The 21,889-nt window shown below is 41.2% G+C and overlaps 1 protein-coding gene across 1 annotated transcript in view; it reads left to right on the top strand.

Moving 5' to 3' along the window:
- LOC126198417 (synapsin) overlaps window positions 1–21,889 on the top strand; it is an 846,670-nt gene that overhangs the window by 55,083 nt on the left and 769,698 nt on the right. The window contains exon 2 of the mRNA XM_049934720.1: window positions 18,549–18,651. The gene's annotated coding sequence lies outside the window, so the exon portion shown is untranslated. The remainder of the gene's footprint in view (window positions 1–18,548; window positions 18,652–21,889) is intronic.

The following is a 21,889-nucleotide window of genomic DNA, read 5'->3' as shown; positions in this document are numbered from 1 at the left end:
ACGATGTATATGCATATACTGACGTGTGAACAATTTTCTTTTAGTAAATTTCTGAAAAGTTAGCTATAGCGATTTGTAGTAGCTCACCCATCACTAACTTTACGTTGTTATTATACTGTGCGGTTATAGCTATTTAGGTGCAGCTTATGTGCTACTTTGAGCTGACAACGACAAAGCATCCGACACCGTCATATCAATCTGATAGGTCGCAGGTGCGAAACAGTGCTTTCCTAATATTTTAATTTCTGGGAAATTTCTTCTTAGCATTATTACGAGCTTCAGAAATAGAAGATTGAAAGCGTCATGTAGTCGTAAGGAGACGTGAATTTAGATATCGGTTTTGTGCTGGTTCATAATCACCGACAAGCAAAGTATCCACTTGAAACGGCTAAAGCCCAAGAAAAGTTAATTTTAAATATCTCTATAATTTTCCCATTTAAGAGTGTTACAGCCACATATAACTGCCAAAATGCTAATCCTTCCCCATTTGTCTCTTCTGTTATTTCCTTTTTGGACGACGTTGTTATTTCGTCACTACAGCTATTTTCTGTATCCACAGTGGTCTGGTGTGTTGAGCACTAAACTCTGTCCCTGGAGATCACAAAAATTGGTTCAAATGGCTCTGAGCACTATGGGACTTAACATCTGTGGTCATCAGTCCCCTAGAACTTAGAACTAATTAAACCTAACTAAACTAAGGACATCACACACATCCATGCCCGAGGCAGGATTCGAACTTGCGACCGTAGCAGTCGCGCGGTTCCGGATTGAGCGCCTAGAACCGCGAGACCACCGCGGCCGGCCCTGGAGATCCCAGATTCAGTTCCAGATAAGGCATTTGTCTTCTGCTAGGGCCGCCGCGGATGCCCCATGTCCACTCAGTCTGCTCTCAAATGGGTCAGGGTCTTTACCGGCTGTAAAAGACGGTAAAACATGGCGATACTCGTCAGAGAGAGTGTAACCTACAGTCAGATCAATAGCTAGACCACCGGCTTATGCCATAGATTTTACCTCTTTTGTACCTACTTTCTAATGATTAATTATCATTCTGCGGTTATTATTCACATTACATACCCTAGCACGTATCAAATACATAATATATAATATCACACTATAACAAAATCATGTCAACGCCTCGTAATGGGTACGATAACCCAGCATTAACTGCCAATTCAATACCAGTTCGACGCACAACGTAACACCTGGCACAGCTAAACAGACAGTTCATCACTGACGCGTTATAAACACAGTGAACTGGGACAGCTAGCGGAAAAGATTTGAATAATGTGATCACTGTGGGTTTTGATATTGGAGTTCTGTAATGCAGCTACACCGAAAATAGTGTAGTGTGTTGTGGACATTCTGCCCTTGCCTACTGTGTCTCCTATTTCATAAACCCGTGTTTTAATCGCTTCACTGAAATCTCAGATTCACACTTCCCTAACAAGTTGAATTTTTGAAAAAAATTACTTTTTTAAGTATTGCATTTGTTCCACATACAGTTTCAAACAAATATTTAGCTTTTTGCCAAATAATATCTTACACGATGGGCGTTCAATAAGTAACTCAACACACTCTTCTTCTGAAAGCAGGTCGGTTTTATTCAGGATTCCCGTGCACCACACTTTTCCTCACTGTTTTGGCTACAAAATCCTATTTTTCAACATAACCGCCGTTCACTGTGACGGCCTTACGTCTCGTTACTGGGAAGACCTGTATTCCCATAAGGTCGATGTCGATGTTTCTTCGCCTGCGACGATGTTCAACAAAAAAGTGTCACCATCAGCAGCGTAACGCGAAAGCAATTCTGCATAGATGGTCCTTCATTGCTTTTTATGGTCGTATGTTAGGCTGCGAGGAACTCAGCGGGCACACATTTTAGAATACCCCAACTGGTGGAAGAGGGTGTCAGTGCTACCAACAGAGACGTCCAGTTGTGCAGCTAGGTGTTTTATTGTGATCCGGCGATCACCTCCAATGAGCGTGTCCGCACGTTCCAACATTTCAGGAGTTACAGCTGTGTGCAGCCAGCCGGCAAGCGGGAGATTGGTTAGTTTGGCGCGACCTTGTTGTGATGATGACAGACGCCGCGCCCAACGACTCGCCGTGCTTTTGTTCAAGGCCAGGTCTCCGTAGACATTCTGCAAGCGCCTATGAATATCTGAGATACTCTGGTTTTCCGCCGAAAGAAACTCAATGACAGCTCTCCGCTTGGAACTTACCTCCGTCACAATACGCCATTTTGCAGGATACGTATAGCGTCGGCATGTATCGGAACATCATGAAACTATAGGAGCTGCAGGAGGAATTTTCCACCATGTCCCACAGTAAATTACGCAGATTTTCAAACGAAACTGGTCGAGAAAAAAAAAGTTGCATAACTTATTGAACACCCCCGTAGAAGTGACGCGAAGGTCAACTTTTATTTAAAATTTACACCAAGCTTTCATCTTCATTCATGTATGGACTTAATATTTTGAAAAATCCTGAATTTAGTTTGCTGCACTTGTCTGGGACTTAGCAAGTAACACGTTGGAGTTTAAACGGGGCAGATAGCGGAGTCGCCTCCAACGCAGGGACCGAAAATTGGCATTTTCCGACGACTGTTTGATTCAAACAGATCAGTAATTATGAAGTCGTACTCTTTTCACCTCGCCCAGAGTTTAATGGGAGGATGATGAACCCTATAAGATATTGAAAACCAGAAAGTTGATCGGGTCTTCTTTTAACTGTCGCCGACAGCAGTGCAGTTACGTTACGTGTCTCAGAAAGGCGAAGGTTCTGTGGACTGCGGATCCGATATCCAATCGAGACATCGTGCTATTAAGGAAGAAATCAAAGGGCTATTATGTGATTATTAAACCTCTATTCACTTCTTAAAAACAGTAAATGATCTGGATTTAACGACTTCGCCTCAATCGGGAAACCAATAAGATCTCATTAATCCCAGTTAGCTATTACTTAATTAGTTGTAACTCGCAAGTCCTGGGGTGTATTACAGCATTCAGCGTGATGAATTGCACTGGTCAACAGTGATTTTGTAGCCAATTAATTGATAGTGAATTTAGGTTAACTTTATGGCCCTGAATTCGAATATGTCACTCGTTTTGCTAGATTGACTCTATTTACTGTGGTAACGAACAATATGTAGATAAACAAATAAAAATTCAAAATATTGATTGTGCTACACTGTCTACACAGTCAAATGAAAATGAGAAAAACATATGAAAAGGATCACAAAAATGCAGTTTCATTGTCGACTCAGCTTGTAATAGAATAAGAAAGGAAAAAACAGTCAGTCTTTTACAAACATTACAATTAGCATATGCAAAAACTCCGCCTGTGTGATTTTCTCTTGTGTTGATCGTCAGGACAGTCACGCTGAGCGCTGAGGATTCCAGCAAGAGTCCGCCAGCATGTGCTTTGTCCCATCTACTTTGATATCGTTCTTCCATCACCGGAAAATCTTGATGGAATCTTGAACTGCTACCGCTGAAGAAACGTTATTACCGGCCAGTGGATGGCAACAGATAATCACTTTCGAGTACAACATCAATTCTGAGGAAAACAGCACACCACTTCTGAGCTGTGGTTGCCTGACTGACGTATCTGAAGATGCCGGTGAAGATATCAAGAGAAGATACTGACAGGGTATAACACCATAAATTGACGACACTACCCGACTAGCGTATCAAACATATTTTCAAAGAATGGTGTCAATCACGACATAATACAATCTCCCTTCTTAGTAGTGGAATCAGTAGAAACGATTAGCGGTGTTAAAATATATTGATGTACAGTTGTGATCTCTCAAGATCAATATCGTAAATCAATCCACAATATATAACTTCTGAGTGCACTACAGAGAATCTTTAGAGATGGATACTCTAAACTAATGTATGTTCGTTGGGCCTATACTTTGGTAAAAACAACTTCCTTCAGTAATGTATCACCACAGTTTTATTTAGGCCGTTAGTGTTGAAAAGAGTAGGCAGCCTGTACGCGTACGTTATATGCAACAAAATTAATCTGACACCCACACATTGTATAAATAGTTTTTTTTCTTTTCAGAAGATGTCAAGCTCCGCCTCAATTCAACACCCAAATAAAAACTCACAACGTTGTAATTCCAAGTCGGCAAATCACAAATTCACAAATTACTGCCCTACTTATAACTTCCGCTCAAATAAATGCCAATATAGATACTAGTGGGACTCTCAGTGCGTAGAGACACAAAATATTACGAACCCGAGTATTGCAATCTGTAAGTCATGTTTGCTTACGATAAAACAATCCTATATCTGTGCCCTGTATTTGAAGAGGATTAATATAAAAAGGTATTTCTTTAGATAATAAAAGAAATCGTTATTTCCCTCAGATTGTTAATCAACGTTAAAGAAAATTAACGACACAAAAACGCCTATTTGCGATCAGCTGATCTGATAGACAAATGACTTCTGTTTGCGTATTGTTTCGATGTGATAAAATATATCTTTTCTACCAGAGGCAGTTAACCTCTCTGACAGCTTAAACTTTATATCGTAACTGTCAAAATTAAATCTCATGTTTTTCTTTTCACTTTAGAGAAAAACGTTACTAAACATTTCTCTCCAGAAGTATTTGTATTATTATTTCTGCATTTAAGATGCTCAGAGACATTGTCACAAATATATACTAGGTGCGGCTAGAAAAAAACCGGACTGATGCTGGAAAAAACATTTATTTACAATTATTTACAATTTCATGTTATCTCCTTCAATGTACTCTCCTCCTCGGTCTCTACACCGCTCCATACGAATTTTCCACTGTTCATAGCAATGCTGCAGATCATTTTCGGTAAGTCCATACATTACTTCCGTCGCTTTTTCTTTTACTGCTTCAACAGTCTCAAATCTAGTTCCTTTCAAAGCTGACTTGACTTTAGGGAAAAGAAAAAAGTCACAGGGGGCCAAATCAGGTGAGTAGGGTGGATGATCTAAGATGGGAATGTTGTGTTTTGCCAAAAACGTCTTCACTGGCAACGCACTGTGAGCTGGGGCATTGTCTTGGTGAAGGATCCATGACTTTTTTCTCCACAAATCGTTCCGTTTTCTCCGTACTCGCTCACGTAGGGTAGCCAGGACGCTAATGTAGTAATGCTGATTCACTGTTTGACCCTCTGGTACCCAATCAATGTGCACAATCCCTTTGATGTCAAAAAAAAAACAATCATCATTGCCTTGAATTTCGATTTTGACATTCGTGCTTTTTTTGTCGTGGAGAACCAGGAGTTTTCCAATGCATCGATTGGCGTTTAGTTTCGGGATCGTAAGTAAAAAACCACGATTCATCGCAAGTAATAACATTTTGTAAGAAGGTGGGATCACTTTCAATGTTTTCCTGGATGTCAGAACAAATCATTCTTCGGCGTTCCTTCCGTTCAATTGTGAGACACTTTGGAACCATTTTTGAACACAGTTTGTTCATGTTGAAACTTTCATGAAGAATCTGCCTAACACTTTCCTTGTCAACTCCTGTTAACTCAGACACTGCTCTGATTGTTAAACGGCGATCTTGTCGAACAAGTTTACCGATTTTTTCAATGTTTGCATCAGTTTTTGCTGACAATGGTCTGCCAGTGCGAGTGTCATCACTGGTGTCTTCACGGCCATCTTTAAATCGTTTAAACCACTCAAACACTTGTGTTCGCGATAAACAATCATCGCCGTACACTTGTTGCAACATTACAAACGTTTCACTTGCAGATTTTCCTAGTTTGAAACAAAATTTGATGTTAACACGCTGTTCTTTCTGTACACTCAACATTTTCCGACGCACAGACAAAACGTCAACTACTTAAAACAGACGCCACGGGCAGACTGAGTGCAGGAGGCAGATGAAACTCGAGCAGTAGGCGGAGCGAGAGTCACGTGACAGGCCACGCGACTTTCAGCCTTATTGCATTCGTTTTATTGTTTCACCAGGACTAGTCCGGTTTTTTTCTAGCCACACCTCGTAAGTAGTATTAACTACCTACACAATAAGATCGGACACCAGTAGAACTTTGGTTTTAATTTAACGATGAACGTTAATTTATTGTCCTTGGGGAACGTTACACAATATTTCAGTCTTTTATGTTTCAACAGTTCCAGTCGCTGTATAATCTTTTGCTGGAAAAGATTAAAAAAATCCCTATTTTCGGTATTGAATAATAAATCAAAAGTAAAGAAAAACAAATCACTAAGCTCCACCGCCACTTTTGTCCCTGTATGAAATAATGTACAAGACTCAACCTCTTCAGGCGTTTGACATTCGCGGTTACTAATCCTTTTTAAAATATCTTTTTCCAGCTATGTAGAATACGAACGTTTTTTTGTTAGTATGTCCGGTAATTGTTCGCTTTACTTACCATCCAATAGTAATGTCATCACCGTAAGTGCTCACAGTTATTGAACTCGCAATTGCTTATCACACAATCGCTTACACTCTCCACAGGGGTTAGTATTCACAACCACCAACAAATATACCATACATATACCGACACCTATCATCAAAATAAATCAATATACGACAGAGGCTTCACTTACGCTTATCGTCACTTTCTCATCAATTGATAGGTTCGCGTATTTTACAATATAGAACTACTACCCCGAAGAACGAAAATTCGACCAAAATCACCTGCGTCACTTTTCAACCCAAACAAATTTTTTCTGTAATTAACTTCAGATACTACACTGAACCTCTGTTCAACTTTCTAGGACAGCTCAGTCCTTACTTTATAAACCATTTGGAAAAATCTAGCTTCAAAACTTCCCATTTCAATCAACATAAGAACAATCTCCGACCGAGAATTATTCCATTTTTTACAACAAACTTTATGTGGTTGTTCACGCACCTTAAGTGAAAACAGACTTATCTTCTTCAGAATTAAACGAAAACATGAGCCTTACGTAAGTGATGACAAATTTCAAACTTTCCAGTCAGGATAGAATCCAATATTATCTTGCTAATTTTCCTTTCTTTATGTATCTATGTAAATACGTAGGTCAGGGCATAAATTCTCCAACTGCAAGATATAATATTAATTAAGCGTCAAACACCGAACTAGTGTCCTGACCATGAACAAACGACGAATTCTGTGTCTACTTCAGACCTACTTCGGACATACTACTAAAATTATTATTCTTTTACGTCAGTGTTGTTTTAAATGATTAACTCTTCTTTGGCCTTCTGTATTCTTTTTTCTTTAGACGCCAGGTCGCTGTTGTACCGCGATCGGCAGTCAAGCCCACCACTTTGTCGTGCGCTCTATAACATATAACAGAATTCCTTTAACAAATAAAATTTATATACACTCCTGGAAATTGAAATAAGAACACCGTGAATTCATTGTCCCAGGAAGGGGAAACTTTATTGACACATTCCTGGGGTCAGATACATCACATGATCACACTGACAGAACCACAGGCACATAGACACAGGCAACAGAGCATGCACAATGTCGGCACTAGTACAGTGTATATCCACCTTTCGCAGCAATGCAGGCTGCTATTCTCCCATGGAGACGATCGTAGAGATGCTGGATGTAGTCCTGTGGAACGGCTTGCCATGCCATTTCCACCTGGCGCCTCAGTTGGACCAGCGTTCGTGCTGGACGTGCAGACCGCGTGAGACGACGCTTCATCCAGTCCCAAACATGCTCAATGGGGGACAGATCCGGAGATCTTGCTGGCCAGGGTAGCTAACTTACACCTTCTAGAGCACGTTGGGTGGCACGGGATACATGCGGACGTGCATTGTCCTGTTGGAACAGCAAGTTCCCTTGCCGGTCTAGGAATGGTAGAACGATGGGTTCGATGACGGTTTCGATGTACCGTGCACTATTCAGTGTCCCCTCCACGATCACCAGTGGTGTACGGCCAGTGTAGGAGATCGCTCCCCACACCATGATGCCGGGTGTTGGCCCTGTGTGCCTCGGTCGTATGCAGTCCTGATTGTGGCGCTCACCTGCACGGCGCCAAACACGCATACGACCATCATTGGCACCAAGGCAGAAGCGACTCTCATCGCTGAAGGCGACACTTCTCCATTCGTCCCTCCATTCACGCCTGTCGCGACACCACTGGAGGCGGGCTGCACGATGTTGGGGCGTGAGCGGAAGACGGCCTAACGGTGTGCGGGACCGTAGCCCAGCTTCATGGAGACGGTTGCGAATGGTCCTCGCCGATACCCCAGGAGCAACAGTGTCCCTAATTTGCTGGGAAGTGGCGGTGCGGTCCCCTACGGCACTGCGTAGGATCCTACGGTCTTGGCGTGCATCCGTGCGTCGCTGCGGTCCGGTCCCAGGTCGACGGGCACGTGCACCTTCCGCCGACCACTGGCGACAACATCGATGTACTGTGGAGACCTCACGCCCCACGTGTTGAGCAATTCGGCGGTACGTCCACCCGGCCTCCCGCATGCCCACTATACGCCCTCGCTCAAAGTCCGTCAACTGCACATACGGTTCACGTCCACGCTGTCGCGGCATGCTACCAGTGTTAAAGACTGCGATGGAGCTCCGTATGCCACGGCAAACTGGCTGACACTGATGGCGGCGATGCACAAATGCTGCGCAGCTAGCGCCATTCGACGGCCAACACCGCGGTTCCTAGTGTGTCCGCTGTGCCGTGCGTGTGATCATTGCTTGTACAGCCCTCTCGCAGCGTCCGGAGCAAGTATGGTGGGTCTGACACACCGGTGTCAATGTGTTCTTTTTTCCATTTCCAGGAGTGTATTTATTATCCAACCACTTTGCGTATATGGAGGCTACGTACATCTTGTGCTGATAAAATATGAGCGAATTTTTACTTAGGGGCAGCACAATCTTCCACCTTCTTCCTCGCTGTAATCACCAAGATTGTCCGGAAATCTATGAAGGTGGCTGGGGAGGTAGTGAATCTTAATGCTCACATTAGCCACCATGCTTTTGAAGTTCCTGGGCATGTTTTGCACCAGTTCTTCATAACTATATGCTCTGTGGTTACCCAAGAAATTCTTGACAACAGAGATAAAACTGCTCCGGGAAGATGCTTCAATGCGATTCATAACTTTAATGAATTCCAAATTTTGTGTAAGCTTCCGAATTTTGGGACATCAAATATACCAGCTTTTAATTTTTCGTTACTGAGTCCAGGGAATGATTTGCATATATATTTGAAACAGTCACTATTTATGTCGATTGCTTTCACAAATTGCTTCATTAGACCAAGCCTGATATGAAGGTGGTTTCAGAAAAATTTCGATTAAAATAAATAAGGAAAAAAATCAGTATCCTTGTGTGTAGTCAGGCTTCACTCACAGCAGCAATAATACGTCAGGATGCAGGGAATATGAAGCATATCTCTAGCTTTAAGTTCATGGAATAGAAAAACGAGGGATAATAGATCATTACAGGAGAATAAATGCGAATTTACAGATTCTGAAGCATCACTGAACAGGAAGAAGAAACTGCTAACTTCGAAAAATATTAGTTTAATTACCAGGCTACAGTATGTAAAATATTTTGTTTGGAGCCCTACATGCCTCCGAGACATGGCCAGCAGGGGAACCAGTTCGAAGAAGACTACAGGCATCTGAATTAATATGCTGGAGATGAGTCCTTATGATTTCATGGACAGAGAGAACGACCTGTGCAAAAGCCTTCAACAACATAAGGGAGAAATGATCCTTGTGGTGTTCAAGGAACAGAGGGACCAAAGGGTTGGGTCCAGGGAAGAATGCACGAGCAAGACCAAGATTTCAGGACATTAGGGCAGATAAAAAAAGATCTGAAACGGACAACAATGAACCGACGAGATTTGCGAAAGATAAAGAGAAATAGAGAAGAATAATTGCTGCTGCCGCAGTCTAAGGATTGAGAAAAAAAGAAAAAGACTCCATTAATGTGCTGCATTATTTAGTTTTGGGTCCCCTAGCGGCATGCTACGGTATTGCAGGGTTGGGGGTTTCAATATGTACCAACACCACAGGCATGTATCAGCAAATAAACCATGGACTAATTCCGCAACTTTGTTTTTTCAAGGGGACGGTTGAAAACGTCGTAACTATTCCTCCTAAAAGTAAGTTCAATCTCTGACTGATCGTTATTGTTACAGAGAAAACTGACTAGAATGAGTAAATAAATAATAAGAGTGCCGAATCGGGCCGGGAGCTGGCTGCGCACACTTGGTACGGCTCCCCTCACGTGCGTCTTGAGACGTTTCGTTGGGCCGGGCAACGTCTCAGCGGTCGATGTCGCTGGAGTGTCCCGACAAATGGCTTTGCGGTCCCTCTGCGACCCCCGCGAGTCTACGCTCTCTGCTCGTGTGTCTGGCAGCCGCAAAGCGCGACACCGTGGGTGCGTCGATACGTCCCCTCTGAGGAAATACCGGGCTGCTCTTTCTGGAGAGAGGCAGCGACAGTTTTATTGGTTGAAAGCAGTCGTCTGTCAGGAGAAACACGTGCCTCTGCGGGTGGTGTGGAGGTACGTGGCTGTGAGAGCTTTCCCCTACGACAATATCTCTTGCTTTTGTTCACAGTTGATCTCAAGTTTAACAAGTAAGTAAACATCATCGTCATCATCATCATCGTCATCTTCCTTTCAAGGATTAACCTGTCGCCAGTTCCGAACTAAAAAAAAAATTTTTTCCCATATTTTTCGAAGTCCTCCGATATCTCTTTTCCCATTCGGCTTGTAGTTCTGAATCTTCTGGGGAGTTCTGCAACTTGGCATTTTCATGACGTGTTGTCTCCAATTTTCACGGTATTTTTCAATTTTTTCATTCAAGTTGAAAATAATTATGTTCTAATATCTTCGTTTCGAATCATGTATCTTCTTGTGGAGCCATTCGTCTTCCTTAGGAACCTCATCTCTTCTGTTTGAATTTTTTGTGGTGACCCATCTTTCGCTTCCACAGGGTAACACAGCAACCGCCATCACTTCGCAAAATTTCATGGTGGTCTTTTTTTGTACGTTATGGCCTAATATTCGGCCAGTGGTAACAGAGAACTAGAATTTCTGTATTTTGTTTTGAATATAAGAATCCAAATAAGAGATTTGAGAGACTTTTACTAAAAGTGAGTTGTCTGGAACAATTTTCAGTCTGACTGGATATTTTCCTCGAAATGCTATCATTTTTGTTTAGTTACCAGAAATTTTAAAGTTGTACTCCTTGCATATTTCATTCAACTGGTATACCGATCATTGAAGGTCATCCTCATTTGTTCGAATAATAGCGATGTCATCTTCAAGCAAAAGTACTATAAGGTATTCCTCATTTGTTATCTCAATTTCTTTGTTTGCTGTACATTTCCATTCACGAAAAATGGAGTCAGTGTAAATATTAAAAAGTGTAAGTGAAAGTGGACACCCTTGTTTAACACGCTGGTTAATAATTACTTCTTCGAATCGATTTCTACATGTATTTATTATAATGCGTGTATTTTCGTAAAGAATTTTCACTGGCTCTATTAGGGGATAAGGATATCCAATTTGAGACATAATCTTCCATAAGCTATCACGGCTCACACGGTCAGAAGCCTTTTCAAGGTCGATAAAGGCGATATGGGTTTTTATATTAAGTAAACATTGCACTAGGTATTCTTCCGCGTTTTTTGTTATCTCATTTGGGTCTCCTTCCCGCAGAATATACATCGCGCCCTGCTGAGTACAGCCGCGTATGACTTTTTTATTTATTTATTTCTGTTTTAGGCGTCATTGACTATACAGTCAGCAATAATTAAACTGTACAGACTTACCATAAAAGTTTGAGCTAAAGTAAGCTGACAAAATAAGCTCAGCATTGTGGCTAGTACAACATGCGATGGATATTTAATTACAGTCATTATTACGTTACGTACAAATCTGTTTTCAAAATGGTCTCAATTGGAGTAGATTATTAAAAATAGTTTGAGTCTTCTTATACAAATGTAATTTCTTGAAGGGATTGTTATAGAAAGGGAAGAGGAAACAAATTAAGAAGGGTTGGGACGTACGATAATGCGAAAAGAATTTGACAGAACACTGAAAGATACAGGTGGAAACAATCACCATGAAGTAGACGACATTCCCCTTGGGACAGGCAGCCATCACAAAACAGGTAAATACCCTCAGACTTCAGGAATTCCAGAGAAGGTGCTGACACATGTGAATATTATCAAACCATTATTTTAATAAGTGGTGGTTGCAAAACACTGACCCAAATAATTTACAGAGGAATGGCAGTATTGATACATGCAGACCTCGGGAAGAGTCAGTTTCGGTTTATAGCGGTTCATTTTTCTGTATTGTCTCCAACAAACACAAGTAACACATATAACGCAATGTATATAGAGATGTATGTGTAGCCGGCCGTTGTGGCCGAGCGGTTCTAGGCGCTTCAGTCCGGAACCGCGTGACCGCTACGGTCGCAGGTTCGAATGCTGCCTCGGGCATGGATGTGTGTGATGTCCTTAGGTAAGTTAAATTTAAGTAGTTCTAAGTTCTAGGGGACTGATGACCTCAGATGTTAAGTCCCATTGAGCTCAGAGATATTTGATGAATGTGTACCGGCAGGGCACTGTGTGGCAAAAAGTAGTGCAATAAACTTACAGCCAAAGAAGCTACTATTTTGTATCATCTTTTTTTTTCAAATTGAAGCATATCTTTTGTTTCATTACTGAATCTGTCTCCCCTCTCTTTCTTCGTGCTCGGCTATTCTGGTGTAAGTATCGTGTGAGGAACTGTTAAATGTGTTAAAAGAGATTAATTAAAAAAATACATTTCATTTATTTCATTAAAGAATATCTATTCAAATTATTTGAAATTATTAGCCGTATCATAAATTGTTTAGTGGTTAAAACGATCGTGTGCCATTGAGCACTACCGTTAATAGTTTTCGTATTTTTCAGAAAGAATCAGCTTTCAAAGAGTACAAAGTCCGATTACATTTTAATTAGCAATTCACTGCATGACAATTTCAGTCACTTACGCTGTCAAATGCCACAAAATAATGACGGGGGCCAACATTGCACAGTAGCCTAATCTGAACGCCAACTTCCGATGGAAATATTTTTGAAAATTTCATTTTCATGTGACAACATTTTGGCATTAATTTTCAGTTCCATCGCTTTCGAAATGTGCCTACTCGGTGCGACGACTTATAGATACGAAACTTTACGTAAATTTTTATTCTTGCAGACGCGTAGCTTAGAAATTAAGTATGAGGTTACTATAAAATATAAGCGAGAAAATACGCTTCAGGTTCCGGAAAAATGTAGCAACCCGCGTGACAATACTCATTCCACGATTTAAGCTATAAGATAGGTTGAAGAAAGGTAAACCTCCGTTCATAGCAGTCGCAGATTTCCAGAAAGAAATAAGTGGACGACAATGAAATTTTGAAGGTATCAAGGATAAAAAACGTGGAGCCAAATGTTACTTACAGCTGGTGCAGATGCCAGGCTGTAGATATAGAATCAAGGGACATGAAAGGTAAGCATTGGTTGATAGGAGAGTAAAACAGGATGGTAACCTGTCCCCATGGTTATTCAATCTGCACACAGGATAAGCAGTAAAAGAAATCAAGGAAAAATTTGGAAAGGAAATTAAAGTTCAGGGAGAAGAAATAAAAACTCTGTCAGAGACGGCAAAGGACTTAGAAGGGCATTTGAACCGAGTGCATACCGTACTGTAAAGAGGCTATAATATGAACATCGTCAAAAGTAAACCAAGGGTAATGGAATGTACTCGAATTAAAACAGGCGATCCTGAGAAATTTACATTAGGAAATGAGAAAGCAAAAACAGTAGAAGAGTTTTGTTATTTTCGCTTCGAAAAACTGACGATGCCCGAAGTAAAGAGGGTAAAAAATGCAGACGGATGAAAGGAAAAAGATGTAACAAGAAGAGGAATTTATTAATATTCAACATTAGTTTAAGTGGTGGGTAGTGTTTTATGAAGAGTTTCGTGTGGTTTGCAGGCTTGTACCCAAGTGAAACGAGGTCGACAAGCTGTTCAGACCATAGGAGAATAGAAGCTATCTAAAGATATTGCTATAGAAAATACTGAAAACTAGATAGGCAGATCGAATAATTTGATACTGAATCTAATTGGGGAAAAAGCAGTTTTTGACACAACTTAACTATAAGTGGCACTCTAATGAAAACCATACAGATTTATTTTATTATTTCAAAAGTAATCGACATACCTGTTAATACGTTTATCCCTCTGTGACATAAGACTGTCAATGCCTTCTTGCAAAAATGTTTCCGGTTGCTCACGAAACAATGATTGTACCTCTTCGTTGGAAGCAAATGGACGGCCACGAATGTATTTCCTCAGGGCTCCAAACATATGAAAATCGCATGGAGAGAGATCGGGACTATATAGAGGATGTGTAAGGGATTCCATGCGGAACCTCTGCAGCGTACTCGAAACAATCTTGGCAACATGTGGGCCGATCCTTAAACATACTCCGTAGAGTCCCGATCTCTCCCCGTGCGCTTTGCATATTTTTGAAGCCGTGAAGGAAGACATCCGCGGTCGTCGATTTGCTTCAGTCTGAGAGTTGCACATTTGGTTACAGCCGTGATCCCGCAGGTAACCGCCCTTATTTTTGCATGGAGGCATTGACCGCCTTGTTTCACCGCTGGATAAATGCAGTTACTGCGATTACTTATGAAACAATAAACGCTTTACTTCCTATTTCCAACTATCTCGTTTTCATTTGATTGCCCTTATAAAAGAAGGGATGGGTTTATAGGACACATCTTGAGGCATCAAGGAGAAGTCAACCTGGTAATGGAGAGAGCGGTTAAAATTGTAGAGGGAGACCTAGGCATGAATACAGAGAGCCGATTCTGTTGAACGTAGGTTGCAGTAATTATTCAGAAATGAAGGGTCTTGCATAGAATATTGGTCACAGTAATCCTGTATTTACACATACAGAAGAGAAGGGAGGGTATGATACGCTTTCTTCAGCCCCTCTAATGACACCTACAAAATGATTCTACTTCCACCTGAAACCTCTTTCTATTCATCGGAGCTATTGGCCATAATGAATGCCAGTTATTGTGGAAAACAGACATTCCAGGTCATATTGGTACTCAAGGACTTCAAAGGGACTCGGAAAAATTACTACAAATTTTCTACAAGCAGACTAAGGTATGTATTTTGTACACTGATCATCCAGAACATTATGACTACCTGCCTGATGTCGTGTATGTCCATCTTTAGCACAGACAGCTGCATCAACAACAATAACAACTTTTTTTTAAGTATGCAACGGTACGATTCCAAAGGCTAGGCTCTCTCCATAAGCTAGCTTGAACCAAGTGGACTCATGGTACAAAGCTTCAATCTGTATATCAGCCTCTTTTAAGAATTCCACTGAAAAATTGTACTTAATTACTTCGGAACTATAAAGTAAACAGGAAACACTTGTAGGCAGAGGGAAGTCCCCTGATACATCCTTCGCTTCCTCATATTAGTGCATTCCAATATTATATGATTCAGACCGCCCACGTCACTTCGATGTTGATCACAGCTTCCAGAATCTATAATATTATGTTCATATGTGTGTGACATCTTATTGGACTTAACTACTAAGGTCATCAGTCCCTAAGCTTAGACACTACTTAACCTAAATTATCCTAAGGACAAACACACACACACTCATGGCCGAGGGAAGACTCGAACCTCCGCCGGGACCAGCCACACATGCCATTACTGCAGCGCCCAGACCACTCGGCTAATCCCGCGCGGCTCTATAATATATATTCGATGTAAATGTGCGGGGTAACATCCGTCTCCCAGCCTCACACGACTGGCTGGCGAAAAAGGAAGATTACTTAGCTTCACCCAGTCTAATCACGGTTTGTCTGCACATGTATTGCTAAGATACATGCCACTCGCTTTTCCTGTCATGGGAAGCAGATTTCTTGATCATAAGTTCAAAATCAGTGTTAGGTATTGGTCTTAGATGGAAATAAGAAGGAAAAGGAAGAGGCTCTGTAATGCTTCTCTTTGCTAGGGCATCGATTATTTCGTTATGAAAAGTTCCATTATGTCCTTCTGTCCACAGCAAATGCACGTCTGTTACTTGCTCCTCAGGTAGTCTCCAACTACTCTCCACATGATTACTCTGCAATTCACAATTAAGTGCCTGTACCACCTCCAAGAAACTTCTCTGCCGTCCCACTCCGCAACAACTCGCGGGAAAAACGTACGCTTATATCTTTCCGTGCGAGTTCTGATGTTTTACTAGTTTGGGTACCCGGCTACACTCCTGGAGCTGATATGAGATTGTGTGGTAATTGGAATAAAAGGATAAACTTATACACTAATCAGCCTGAACATTATGAACACCGACCTGCTATCGATATACTGATGTATAACTTCAATACCATTTTGCTGCTAGCCACTGTAAATTGTCGCACAGTGGAATCTGAGAAAGCGGGAGAGACAATCTGACCATGAGAGAGACATTAAACGTCACCTACCTGCGATATAGCAGCCGCTGAAAACAATAGAAGTCATAAACCGTGTGTAACTGGTAACGTCAGGAAAACGTGACTTCTGTACGCCCATACTAAGTAAAGATTGAAACAACAAAACGTATCACTGTAGAAAAAAAAAAAAACTTTTTTTAAAAATTTAATTATATCCATATTTTTTCAATTGTGAATGTGACTCTGTTGAATACGCAGAAAGTAGGAATAATAACGGATTCAGTCACAATTTTTTCGAATTTCAGTGAATCAGACAATTCATTTCGGACACTATGAGTCCGTCTTCAGGTGCAAATCACTTTAATACATTATTTACTTCTGTTCTTAAGTGAGGTGATGTCAAATGTATGTTCCTGTTATGATAAGGTTAGTTGCTAGGTTTTGTATTTTGCGGATGAAATGACAGAATATACGATGTAAAACATAGAATAACAGTAATAAACTTACCCAAATATCAAGGAAGAATATTTTTAACGTTTTAATGCCAGCAGATGTTGGATCATCCGTTTTTAATTGTAAAATTGAAAACAAAAAATTTGCAAAATGACAAAATCAGGAATTTCAAGCTTATTTACAAATTTCCGTGAAACTATAATCAACAATGAACGCTGATTCTGTAAATCCTTCAAATCAGGAGTGCGTTGAAATAAAAAATTTAGAATGTTAAAGTCACCCAACTGGGCGTGTTGAACGCGTCTTTCACAATTGTTTGTTGCTGCGTGGTGGCGGCGACGGCGTAGAGTGCCCATAAATATTAAAGTACCGCTGTCATATTCCTCGTATTGTGAGTATAATACTTTCGGCGCCTATAACATTTCCGTCTGCTTTCGCTGGATACTTTATGGCTGCAAGCAACCACTAACGTCTATCTTTTACCCTCTCATTTGCGTAACACAACTTTCCGCCACATAAAAATGTTAGCTTGCTAACTGTCACACTTTTTATGCATGCCGATTCTTATCAGCGTGTAGAGTACCACACGGAAGTCACCAGTTTGTTTTTCTCACGTGTGTCACTCAAGCGATCAAAGTCTTGAAACAAAAGTTACTCATTACTGTCTTCACAGCGCAGTATGTCCGACCACCGACTATCGATATTTTACCGTGCTTTCCCCCTTGAAAATCAGTTTATATATATTACTTTGATTATAAATCTTGTAAAGAATAGCTTGGAAAGCAAACTGGGCATAAGAGAATACATATTTTAGTAACAACATAATAACGAATAAGTCCCGTGCATAAATGTAACAGCTGCAGAGTACTAATATAAATAATCACTGTAATACACTAATATAAAAAAGGCGCTACAGTCTGCAACCGCACGACCGCTATGGTCGCAGGTTCGAATCCTGCCTCGGGCATGAATGTGTGTGATGTCCTTAGGTTACTTAGGTTTAAGTAGTTCTAAGTTCTAGGGGACTTATGACCACAGCAGTTGAGTCCCATAGTGCTCAGAGCCATTTGAACCATAAAAAAAGGATTACTACTCAGTATCAGCAATGTGTTCATTTCTAAGGCTTAGTGATGAATACCGATCTCATCGACGATGACAACGCAAAAAACCCCTGGCGACCTCGCTTCAGATGTTCCGAGCTCAGCTTTGACGTTGACAACACTCCTGTTCCCGGTCCGCCATCAGGATTCATGTCGCCTATCGGACCAACAATGTGCTCATAGCCAACTTATCACGTAAAACATTGCTATTTCTCCTTATACACTCATAGACTCTGCTACTCCACAAACTTTCGTTCGAAAATCACGTAGTTTATTTTCTGAATTATTTCTTCCATAATCACATCTGCCGAGCGTCCTGTACGATCCACATCGATGTTCGACGATACTTACATTTGTTGAAATATTATCTGACTTTTTTCATTGATTGCTGTCAAATCCAAACTCGTGAATTACAAAGTGATAGCACCAAATTGCTCTAGCAGCAACATTTCTTGAAACAGTGAAAACTGAACAGCACTTGGAGGTGTAGGTGACCTCTGCGAGCTCGAGTGCGTGGCCCCTGCAATACCACATGGCGGCAACCCTTCATACGGCTTTGTGTTGCAGGCGCGGCGGTGTCAGGCGCTGGCGCAGTGTCCGGGGCCAGGCCGGCCTACAACAAGGACCGCTGCTTCACGCTGCTCGTCATCGATGACCAGAACACTGACTGGTGAGTACAGCTGCTGCACTCTCTTACCTCTTCACTGTGTACTCAGGGTAATCAGCTGCGAAACTGAATAACATGGAAAACGCGATTACATGAAGCTGGCTGTCGTGATGAATAACACAACGCATGGGAATAACGGCTTGCAGGTCATTCAGTTACCATCCGCTGTAAGTCGTTACAGAGAATATCTAAGGCTTAAAAAACAAAGTTAGACTCCTTCAAAGAGACTGCACATGTAAGAAGGATGTATATACCTCAGACTAAAATCGTAACAATAGATGATACAATGAGAACGATGTCGAGGGTGCAACGAAAAGACACGGCTATCAGTTCTCTGAAATAACTCAAAATGAAAATATTACAACGAACTGGTGGTGACTAGTGAAAATTTGTGCCTAATGCTAACTCGGTCCAAAATATCCTTCCTTTCACTAATAAGCGGCTTAACCTCATTTTTTTCCCATGACATTACTTTTTTCGCATTTCCACTACAGCCCTCCCTTTCACACTTCATGTTGTGGTTTCTCTACTTAACTTTTTAGGTCATTTTTTTCTTTTTGTCCGTTAAAGTGGTGATTCTTATTTTAATGGTTGAAACTGAAAAATATGCAATTCATAAACCAAAATTTGATTAATTAATTATTTCAATGAAACAATTTCTGGAGTAATTATAATAATGAAATGAAACAGGAGTCTCCTTCTTAATAAATAAATCACCTTCCACAGGGAGGTTTTCTCCCTCCGTTATGAGCAGCAAGCATTTTTTTTTTTTTTTTTTTTTTTGTGGGTTGTTAGTATGGGAACGATACCACTTAAGCAACTCACTGACTTCGTTTTATTGAGAGAATTCTAGGAAATATGTAGTTCATATCTAAAGGAGACAACGTGTAGAACACTTGAACGACCCATTCTTGAGTACTGATCGAATACTGGGATCCCCACCAGCTAGGATTAAAGGATGATTTGTTACGGATAGGTTCGATCAGCACGTGAGTATTACGGAAGCGCCCTTAATTCAAATGGGAGTCCATGGAAGAAAGAAAGCGTTCTTTTCACAAAAACTCAATTGAGAAAATTCAGAGGACTAGCACTTTCGATAGACAGAAGAACGTTTTCCTCTCACTCCATTTGCGATTGCAACGGGGCTGCCGGCCGCGGTGGTCTAGCGGTTCTGGCGCTGCAGTCCGGAACCGCGGGACTGCTACGGTCGCAGGTTCGAATCCTGCCTCGGGCATGGGTGTGTGTGATGTCCTTAGGTTAGTTAGGTTTAAGTAGTTCTAAGTTCTAGGGGACTTACGACCTAAGATGTTGAGTCCCATAGTGCTCAGAGCCAGAGCAACGGGGCAGGGAATGATTAACAGCGGTACAAGTTGTACCTTCCTCAGTGCAAATTATAATGCCTTGCGGAGCATGTATATATGTAGGTGTAAAACTCTGTTCAAATTTTTATTGTAAATTTTGTTTTGAAGTCATTTCTTGAGTTCCGTAGCTAAGAAGTATCAATGGTCCTGAAGATCCATTCGGTTGCCTTATTAATTATGTAGTGCGTATCGTTTTCCACGAGCCAGTTGTACCATTAGTTTACGTTTTGAGATACAAGGGCCTGCCGGAAGCAAAACATCTTGTGCAATGTATGCATTTGTCGCACATCATGTTATTCTGTCAAGTATCTTTCTTGTCCATTGCTCATTTCTGCGTTCAAACGTCATATCAGCTGGTGGTTTATCGAATCCACTAGATGACATCTCCTACATGATGGCAAGGGAAACAGCAATATAGCTGGTGGCGAGTTGGTTATTGCGATATTCGCACACATGAGGGCAAAACACAAATTGCGATTACACTAACCACCACTTGAAACTTTTTTGTTCAAAATGGTTCAAATGGCTCTGAGCACTATGGGACTTAACATCTGAGGTCATCAGTCCCCTAGAACTTAGAACTACTTAAACCTAACCAACCTAAGGACATCACACACATCCATGCCCGAGGCAGGATTCGAACCTGCGACCGTAGCGGTCGCGCGGTTCCAGACTGCAGCGCCTAGAACCGCTCGGCCACATCGACCAGCTTGAAACTTTTTTCGTCCACTGTGTCTAAGGAGCGCGTTTGAATTTATTTAGCACTTTCTTCTTTTCCTACCATTATCTCTTCATCAATTCATGGCGTTTCTCTTTAAGTTTTAGTGTTATACCGCTGTAATTTTCGGTCTTGCGATAAAGTTTATTTTGCTGTATGTGTTGGAGTAAGTTTGTAGGTTTTCAGTTCTTTGCAATAACTGTAAAAGCTGTAGAGTCCACAAAAGTTGATGATGCCTCTGACGTCACAGTGACGCTATCCTATCACGTGACCGCGATGTAGGCAAAGAGCGGAAGGCGTGGGAAACGTTCTGTAACGTTTGTCTTCAAGCTTAAATAACACTGTTTGACGCCTAGCAGATATGACAGATAACCAGTTTCTGTAGATGAATGGAAATGGATGTCATAACTGGTCACCGTCCACTGTGAGGTAAAAATCCTGTATGCGTGAAACGACATCTGTAATTAAATGCTGCTGCGCCCGCTTCAGTGTAATTCATCTCTGTCTAAATTCCAGCTTACTAATTGTGCCAGAGAACGGCCATGTTAATAAATATTTATCAGAATGAATTTTCACATCAAAAATGCATATGTAAATATTCAGTTCCTGTGATAACGGGAATGAAATTTCTCTGAGTCGAGACAGTATTAATAATCCGTTTTTTTCGCTGTTTCGGTTGTCACGTCCGTATCTGTTACCTAGAATTTTCATTTATAAGAAGTGGGCGCATCGTTGTCAGGAGGAGTTCAAAAAGTTTCTCATGCTGTCTTTTAATCTTTTAGCTAACGGCACTGAATGACGCACTTGAAGTACAGGATATGCGAATCCAACAAAAGAAGGTGTTAGAATGTTTCATTTTTACAAGCATTGCATTTTCCACGAAATCGTAGGTCCCATTCGACGTTTCTCTATACATTACTTCAGAACTGTAGAAAGACACCTGTGCTGCAATCGCGTGGTTAGTATTAACTTTTTAGGCTTCTTTTTCACCTCTTCGATTAACACCGTCGTGTTATATATATATACAGGGTGAGTCATCTAACATTACCGCTGGATATATTTCGTGAACCACATCAAATACTGACGAATCGATTCCACAGCCCGAACGTGAGGAGAGGGGCTAGTGTAATTGGTTAATACAAACCATAAAAAAATGCAAGGA

Source organism: Schistocerca nitens, chromosome 8, assembly GCF_023898315.1.
Source record: "Schistocerca nitens isolate TAMUIC-IGC-003100 chromosome 8, iqSchNite1.1, whole genome shotgun sequence".
Lineage (NCBI taxonomy): Eukaryota > Metazoa > Arthropoda > Insecta > Orthoptera > Acrididae > Schistocerca > Schistocerca nitens.
This window is presented reverse-complemented; position numbering and strand designations above follow the sequence as displayed.